The sequence below is a fragment of the Archocentrus centrarchus genome, chromosome 16 (genome assembly GCF_007364275.1).
Source record: "Archocentrus centrarchus isolate MPI-CPG fArcCen1 chromosome 16, fArcCen1, whole genome shotgun sequence".
NCBI classification, from domain to species: Eukaryota; Metazoa; Chordata; class Actinopteri; order Cichliformes; family Cichlidae; genus Archocentrus; species Archocentrus centrarchus.
This window is the reverse complement of record NC_044361.1, coordinates 19266466-19275640: the sequence shown is the minus strand read 5'-3', so window position 1 is coordinate 19275640 and position 9175 is coordinate 19266466.

Below are 9175 nucleotides of genomic sequence, written 5' to 3'. Positions count from 1 at the left end.
TTTACACACAAGAACATAGCATGCACATAGGCCAAGCTACACTATCACTTAACAGTGCAACAATCTGGCATCAACTGAGGGAAATCTTCTGCTTCAGAAGACAGTGAGTAATTAGTCATAACCTTGAGGTGTGTGGGCAGAGAAGGTGGAGGACCAGGGAAGGCTCTGCCTCTGGAACACACAAGCAGAGTTGATACACACATATGCACAGAAACAGAGGAGAGAGAGCAAAGAAGAAGAAGAGAAAATATAAAAGAGGGGATTAAACCAGGAAGACCGGGGGACCATGAAATTCCAGACTTCTTGAAGGACATTCAAAGCTCTTCTTTGGATGTTGGCTGCTTTTTTTTCCATTCACTGTCAAGATGATCCCGCTCTGCTTCAATAATGTAGAGGTCCAGGTTCTGGGGAGGCCAAATTTTGAAAAGATCTCCAACACCACTGGCTGAAATGCAGCCCCAAATCATGACAGAGCCTCCACCATTTGCAGATGTAGGCGTTCATTACTTCTCACATGAGCTCATCAAAACACATTAATGATGATTTGAACCAAAAATTTTAAATTTGGATTATCACTCAATAAGACTTGTCACCAAGGATTTTTAGTCCAGTTATTGATCCAGGCATCAATTTCTATCTTAATCAATTTTTAAAGAAGCACTGCACACCACGCCAAGATATGCCAAGTTTTCAGCCAATAGTTCTCTGGGAATTACCTTGTTGGTGCAAAACTATTATTTTTATGCCTGTCAAACTGTGTTATCTTTGGCATAAAGATGTAATTTTAAATGGGTTTTTTTGCTAAGTTGTCTGTTATGTGTAGATACAACTCTGGTTAGGCGCTAGAATGAATAAGGACTGAAATGAAAAAAATGAATGAAAAAGCAGACAATGTCCAAAGAAGAACTTTGAAAGACCTTCAGAAAGCCTGGAGAACTATTGCTGATAACCAGTTGAAAAACATTACAAGAAAGTCTGGCTCCTTGGAAGCAAAATGTAAAGGCAAAAATGAAGATGTTTGGACAGTGCTGTATTTGACAGATATATTGAAACTGAGCAGGTGCATGGTAATTCTTGTGGAAAATATACATTTCAGTGCTCCACCTATTTCTAGTGCAACATCCCTCTGCTACTGCTGTGGTGACTTTTATTAACAAGAACAAATTATTTTAATGCTTAATGCTATAAACCATATTAGATGTGTTCAAAACTTTTAATATGAAAACAAGTATGCATGTATTTACAAATTAACATGGGGGATACAGTATAAAGTATTAATAGGAAAAATGTCTCCTTCAGTTTATTAAATACTTGCAGCTCTTCAAAGGTGTCAGGACAGATTGATAAATGTGCAACTTCCAACTAGAGGCATCATAGAGCAGTGCTGCTGCAGATGCCATCCAGTGTCTTTGCCTTGATTAAATGAGATGCAAATGATACCAGACTGCTGTTTATGGGACTCTCTCAAAGCTGTTGAATTCTACCACTGAATTTCAGTCTCCTTAAGAATGAGTTGCTGGTCATATGTACAGGAACTGAGGGTATAAACTATCCCTTTTATTTTATCATTGTTTCCATGGTAACAATTAACTTTAGACATTGGAAATGAAGACTGACACAGAGATAGATCCCCTCCTATCAAAAGAGTATCTGTCTCAACCAATGGGGCTGTACCCCACAGTTCTGCTCGAACTGATAATTTTGTGTAGCAGCTGGTGTTGCTTTGACCTCAGCACTGGCCTGGTTTGTCTATGGACAGAACAGCAGTGATTCATCTTCACACGTTGCCCTTTGTCTCTACTCCAGAAAAGGATCTGTAAAGACTACAGTGCTGAGAAGATTAAAAAAAAAAAAAAAAAAGCACTTTCTTTTTCAAAGAGAAAACAATTTACAGCACAGCAATACCCTGGAAACGCCATGCAGTTTCAGTTTCAGGCTCTGTGTATGCCATAGGAAGTTTCTTCTGTTTCTTCAGTTGTAGACATAAATGCAAACACAGTTAAATTCACTTTAAGGTTTGTTTTCTCTTTAGCTATGATTTGCCAAGAAATTAAAAACTTTTCTTTTATGCATAGCAATGTTTATATATATATATATATATATATATATATATATATATATATATATATATATATATATATATATAATTTTAATTGAAAGCTAGCTTAGTAGGACTAGATTCTGCATGTAAAAAAATCAGTGGATATGTTTTAGTGAGAATAAGTTACAGTACTTTCATTTTCAAATCTCTTTTTGCCAAGAAACAAATCGTAGCAATGCTCACAACTAGACCTCACTGTCCCTCATGCACTAATCCAATGTGGTTAAGTCTTGTTAGATCAGCAGGTAATACTGTATATTGTTGCATGTACTATGTAAGTATATGTCTGTATAAGAATTCCTTTGTGCATAAATACCGGTGTGAACATTTTATTGTGTCAAAAAAATCCTTTCTCAGTTTTATCCTCTAATTAACCATCCCTACCAGTTCCATCTTGGGTACGTCTGCATTGCTTATATCTGACTTTGCTGATGTTTACGACTTCTAACGCTTTGATGTAATGACTGGCAACTCTAGCAGGTTGCTATTGATTTTTGAGCCCTTGCAAATCAATCATCTGCCACCCGCAGGTACATACTGAGTGAATATGAGACACCTTTTTTGTTGTCTCCCACAGAGTTCCTATTTCCCTGATCTCATCAGCCTCTCAGGGTTATCCATAGTCTTCCACTATCTATAGAAAACTGTCACACACAATGAATGTTGTGCTCCATGCACAGCTGCTACAATCAGACAACTCAAATGATACAATATAATTAAATTCTGCACCACATATTTAGCATATGATGTAGTATATACTGATATATAAACCCAATTCAGAAAATGCCAGAATGCTGTGTAAAAACACAAAACACATTTGCTCATTTTGAATTTGATGGCAGCAACACATCTCAGAAAAGTTGACATGGGAGCAACAAAAGGCTGGAAAAGTAAGTAGTTCTAAAAAGAAATAGCCAGAGCAACATTTTGCTAATTAGCTAACTAATTAGGTTAATTTGGAATAGGTCAGTAACATGACTAGGTACAAAAAGAGCATCGTAGAGAGGCAGAGTTTCTCTGAAGTAAAGATATACAACAATTTGAATATCAAATAGAATATCTAATCATTTGCTGTACATTATATTATCAAAAAATTCTGAGAATCTGGAGAAATCTCTGTGTGTAAAGAACAAGGCTGAAAATCAGTATTGGATGCCTGTGATATTCAGGCCTTTTAGAAGCACTGCATTAAAAACAGGCACCAGTCTGTCATGGAAATCCCTGGAAAGGTTCAGAAACACTACCAAAAATAATTGTCTGTGTTACCGTACCATCCAGAGATGCAGATTAAAGATACAGTATGTAAAATATCACCTCTAGATGTCAGTAGATCGCAGTTTGCATTCAGCTCAATTCTGTTTACTTACCACCATAGCATAATCCTAGCTATGGTGGCCACTGTAGGACAAACAACTCTGGCTGCTGTTCATCTATATGTTGGCTGTCAGCCTGGGTGTCCATGTCTATTTTCTCTGGAGGAGGCTTTAAAACTTTGTGAAAGGAGGCAGATACAAGTAGATGAGTCAGTGAGGCTCACTTCTGTCTGATGACAGTGATACTGAGATGAGTTGTTGAGGATATCCTGAACTTTTCTGTCGTTAAGCGCTGCTGTTTTTGCAGCTTTTAGCTGCTGTTAGCCAGCATTAGTGAAACTGTCCTAAAGTGTCTGTCTAACATTCAGACTTGGACACTTAGTGAATAAACTCTCATACAATGTGGGATTTTTTAAGAGACTTGAGCCTAACATTAGCTGGCATCATGTTACCTGTTTAGCCGGCTTGTTGGCAGCTGTCTGGAGATGGGAGGGATGCATGTCTAATCTGCTGACAATAAGTAATTGCAACAATATGGGGAATAAATAAGCATGTTTTCATGTATTAGACTTCAGTTCAGGGGATGCGGTTTGAGGTGAGGAGGAAGAAAATGAGGTGGAAATGCAGAGAGAGAGAAGTGGTAGAAGAAAAGGACATGATGATGAAAATATACATGTACAAATTAGGGATGTGTGCGACTAGTTGACTAGACGACTAATCGTCGCTATTGTCACTAGTCAGTACCAGACGTACTAGTCGGTTAGCCTAATTATTAAGGTTTTAATTGATACCCAGTGCTGGTAAATGTTTGTCCTAAATGTTGTGCAGGCATCTGCCACCAGATAGAACTGCAGCCCTGACATTGTTATAGAAAAATGACATAACTCTGTTAATCTTGGCCTGATACTTACTGATACTTTTATTAGTTATTTTTGAAGTTTGTAACCTGAAGCGCACCTCCGGAGAAGCACCTTTCCTTCCCTGCATTTCCGGCTACTTCCCCAAGTTTGTACAAAGAAGCGAAAAAACTAGAGGGACAAATGTGTTTGCAAAAAAATCTGACCACAGCCAAGAGTAGGACCTAGGAGGAAAAAAAGTCCCAGTATTTTATGTTTCCGTTGGCTGGCACCGCATATAAAACACCAGGAGACGACCCAAAGGTAATTAACACGCGCAATGCACCTGCACAAGCATAAACGCTGGCAACAACATCGGCCATTTACGTAGGTTACATCGTAGCTCTACAAAGACCCAGTGCTGAAGTCTGAATCAGGGGGAAGCTGGAGGAGGAGGCTAGGGGAGAAGGAGGCTTCGCTACTCAGGATGCCGCCCCCGCGACCCAGCCCCGGATAATTGAAAGAAAATGGATGGATATTTGTATTGTATTGTTTTGATGTGTACCGTGAATTGTAGAGCAAGGAGCGTCGTTCACAATCCGACACATTTTGAGTCGCAATTTATTCGTTTTTCGAATGTTATTTTCTCATATTCAGTGATGCTGAACATTGTTTGCAGTAACACATTTTCATCGCAATGCACAGTGCCGCACAGTGCCCTTTTACTTCGAATGCATCGGCCGTGGCACAACATACTTCAAAAGTGCCGCCGTTCGCGGACTTCCGGTGTCGTGCCACAGTAGTTATCCCCGACATAAATTGTATCCCCACCCTAGAGAGCACGCAGAGGAGGAGGACGAGGAGGCGGAGCCAGTTGCCATGCCTTACGCTTCCTTCCAAAACATGGGGAATTTTGGCGATTATTCCTTTTTCCTACCAAAAACTACAAGGGAAACACATTTTATGAGGTAGGACAATAAGTGTGCATTATAAATGATTACAGGTGTGCATTGATTACAGGAACATCCCTAGTATAAATATTAAATGGCCATACATAGTTTGAAAGTGCCATTGGTGATCTTTAAATTAAAAGTAACTTATAAGGCGTAGCCCGTGTTGGAAGCTGTAATTACACACTAATCAGTGTATACTGGTGAGTGAATGTTCTTTTTCTCCATTAATAACCTATAAAAATTGCACTTACTATATCTTTAAAGCTGTATCGTGCTGTATCGTATGTGAACATGATCCAGCCTATGCTGATGGAATTGGCAGCTAGCACATCTGGAAAGACTGTCCCAACTTTTTTGCATTGACACATATATTGTATTATGATATCCATTTTCTCCGGATGTTGCTCTTACCTTAAGTGGTGTATATCTGTGCTGTGAATATTTTTTCCCTCAGAGGCTGAGTAATTGTTCCAAGGCATCTATCAAAGCCAAATGAAAATTAATACTGACATTCATTCCATAAAATCACAAAGGAAGCCAAAACATCTCTCAAATTCTGTTTTCCCGGCAGAAGATAAAAAGATAACACCAACCACAGAAGCTTGTCTGGACTCCAAACCACTTCAAACCTGAACAGTATTTACTGTTTGAAGTGGCTGATACAAACAATTACGGGAATTGAGACCTTTTTGGCTGTCCCCTTGTCTGACAAAATTTCCCAAAGGTGTTTTACTCTCACAGTATGGAGTCCTTTCATCGCTGTTCTGGTCTGTCCCCCTGGGCTCAGACATCCATGTGCAACAGCAGCCTTGCTGTTCAAACCATGGAAGTGGTTGGATGAAATCAGCAGGGAATTTACCTAAATTAATTCCAGTCTGGCCTTACCAGAAAAGTGGCAATGCAGTTGACACTGAAAGGCGGGTAAAAAAAAAAAAAGCTGGTGTTTACATGGGAGATCACAATGGGTCAGGTGAGTAAGTGCATGTAAAATGTCCAACCTATTCAGACAGGTAGTAGCAGAGTAAGACATGTGGTCCTTTCTGTTATTTATATCTACTGTGTAAATTCAGTAGTTTTGTTGCCCAAACCTAACCAAACCACCAAAAAAGAAAAGAATTATTTTAAAAACTGTCTAAAAACAGGCTTCTAAAAAAATAGAAACCTGTTTTAACAGTCTGGTGCCATGACCCCACCTTTCACACCCGAGGGAAGATTTTGTTGTCCTTTATACCACCTTACAAGAGGTCCCAGCATTATTAATGTGAAACCACATTAACAACAGATGTCAGATGACTCAGATGTCATTTTTAGGAATGATTGTCAATCTTTCTGTTCAGTCTTTCAGAAAGGAGAACATATCAGAATAATTTCAAGAGAAAAAAATTCACAGTCATAGTCTCAGAAATGAACTCTCTACAGAAAGAAGGAAAAACTAACTTGATAGTTCATATGAAGCCAACATATATTTGAGTTTTCCTAAATGTTTCATTCCTGAAGAAATACAGTCTATTACAAAGCACTCTAAAGCTGCAGTCTCCATACAATAACACAATCAGGACAGAATTATTCCAGCTATCTGCATTTTACTTCTTGCTTTGAGCTTTGAGGTTGGTTGTAAACAGTGCAGGTTATCAGGTACCTGTGTCTGGAGAACAGCACGTCCCTCTCAATAACTCAGCTCTACCACTTGTGCAGAGGGCCTGACACAATGCAGCAGATGGTGCAGATGCAGCACTTCACCTCTCAGAACAAGGGGAAGAAAACCACACCCGGACTGGAAGTCCATATGGATGAGGACATGAGCTTGTAAGTTTAATCGGTTGCAGCAGCTTATGACAAATTCCACCTCCATTAAAAAGAGACCTCCTTCCCAGGTGAATGTGAGACACTTAATCATGGTTTACTCCATGATGGATGAATCAGAGCAGAATGATGAATTGCATGATACCATGGAAGGTACACACATTATTTACAGTGTTCTGCATGTAGGCCTTTAATATACATGCAAGGCTACAAATCCCCTGATAAGATGGAGCGACCAGAAAGTTCCAAGTAAAACTCATAGTGCCCTGCAGCTGCTGCAAAGCCATTTTCTCACAGTTCACTAATATGAACATATAGTCCTCACAGAATCTGTCAAGGGATTTTGCAGTCCTATTTATTTTTATTGTTTATTATGAGTGGGAGGTGATCAAATGCAGCAAAGTGTCACATGGGTTTGGAGCTGCCAGGAATCTTGGTGGTTGTGTTGTCTTCAAAGCTGTTTGGATGGAAGCACAAATCCTTCTACTTTCTGCTATGTGTGCAGGACTTTTTTGAGACCAGGCGGAGGGGCTGGATGTTTTTTATGCACATTGCTTTTTTCATCGCTGAAAAAAGTAGTGATGAAATCAGTGTTTTTCATGCCCTGTTGATTTATAACATTGAGATCATCATGGGATTTTTTTTTCTAGCCTCATGTACAAAAGAGAAATATGGAGACAAAAAATGTTTTGGGTTATTACTTTTTTCAGAAGAAAAAGCCAGAATTCTGACTTCTTCCTCTTTGATGACTATGATGTTTTTTTACTCAACAAAACAAACTGCGCGTTGAAATCAAACATTTCAATGCATACTCCACCTCAAAAATGATTTATAAAGCCTGTTAGAAGCAGTCAGCTTTTTCCTTGTATTTACTTGCTTTACTATGCCCACCGACAGTCACAATCTCTGACACGTGCTTGCACTCCTACATTCATGGAAGTGGACACAATATTAAAGCAAATTATGGAACCACGCATAAAATCATTCCTTCACAGTGCCACTATAACCACAATAAATAAATTATCAGGGTTCTTGCAACATCTATGATTTCCGTCTTCACATTTGTTCTCACTGTTGTGTGGCACCTTGTCAGCGTGATATTCGCATTTGCAGGTGACACGTGTTAGAATTAATGTTAACATCTCTTGTGAGCCACCAGTGAAAATAACATGAGCTGACACTGAGCTTTATGTTTCAAAGGAAACTTTCCTAACAAGAAATAAAAAGAGCTGACATTGAACTGCTGTGATCAAATCACCGCCTCTGTCAACCAGATTAACCAGATTTTCTTTTTCTTTTCTTTTTTTTTTGGGGGGGGGGGGGGGGGGGGGGGGGGGGGGGGTGATTCAGTGGCTCTGAGCAAACAAACAGTTCATTTGATCCAGGTTGATGTATTGGTAATTCTGCTCTCATTTACAAGGCAATTAGAAGTCTGCACAAGTAATCATCACTCCATTTGCAGAGCAGGACATGCTTGAAGAAATTATTGACAAACAGCATTTCAGGAAAAAGAAATTCTACACAGGCACGACTTTAAAGATGAGTTTTCCCTGAAGGCTCGTCCGCATGCAATGCCTTTGGCAGTTAAAAATGCATTAATGACTTACAAAGAGACTGCTTAGCATGTTTTTCTGCTGTCCCTGGCTAGTCTATTGGCTCTAGTTAATGTTCTGCTTTGCTGAACTATATTCAAACTCCATCAAGAAGTGTATGAGTTTATACAAAAAAAAATAATAATAAATTGTCCTCTAGTCAGGAAATTATACTCTCAAAGGGGGAATGAGATCATAAGTCAAGGCAACAGAAACATCCCAAAGCACAGCTGTGTACTGTGCTGTTAAAACTGCAGTGTACTAAAAAAAAGCCTATATATGCAGATGTTACACTTCAACAGAAACTGGTAGCCAAATTCTTCAACATGAACTTCATTAATTTCATTAGTTCAGTCCACTCCTCTGAGGAGCATTGCATTGATTACAATTAATTAATATTGATTTGGATTAATCTTGAAAAACAAGCCAAATGTATCAGAGCCTAGGTGATGTCCTGTAAAGAGACTTCTGAAATACCTGAAATGACTTATTTGCGTAATGACCACTATCGAAATGGTCAAATGACCAAAGTCAGTTTTTGAACTGTAACCTGATAGTAGCTCGTTTTTTCAGAGCA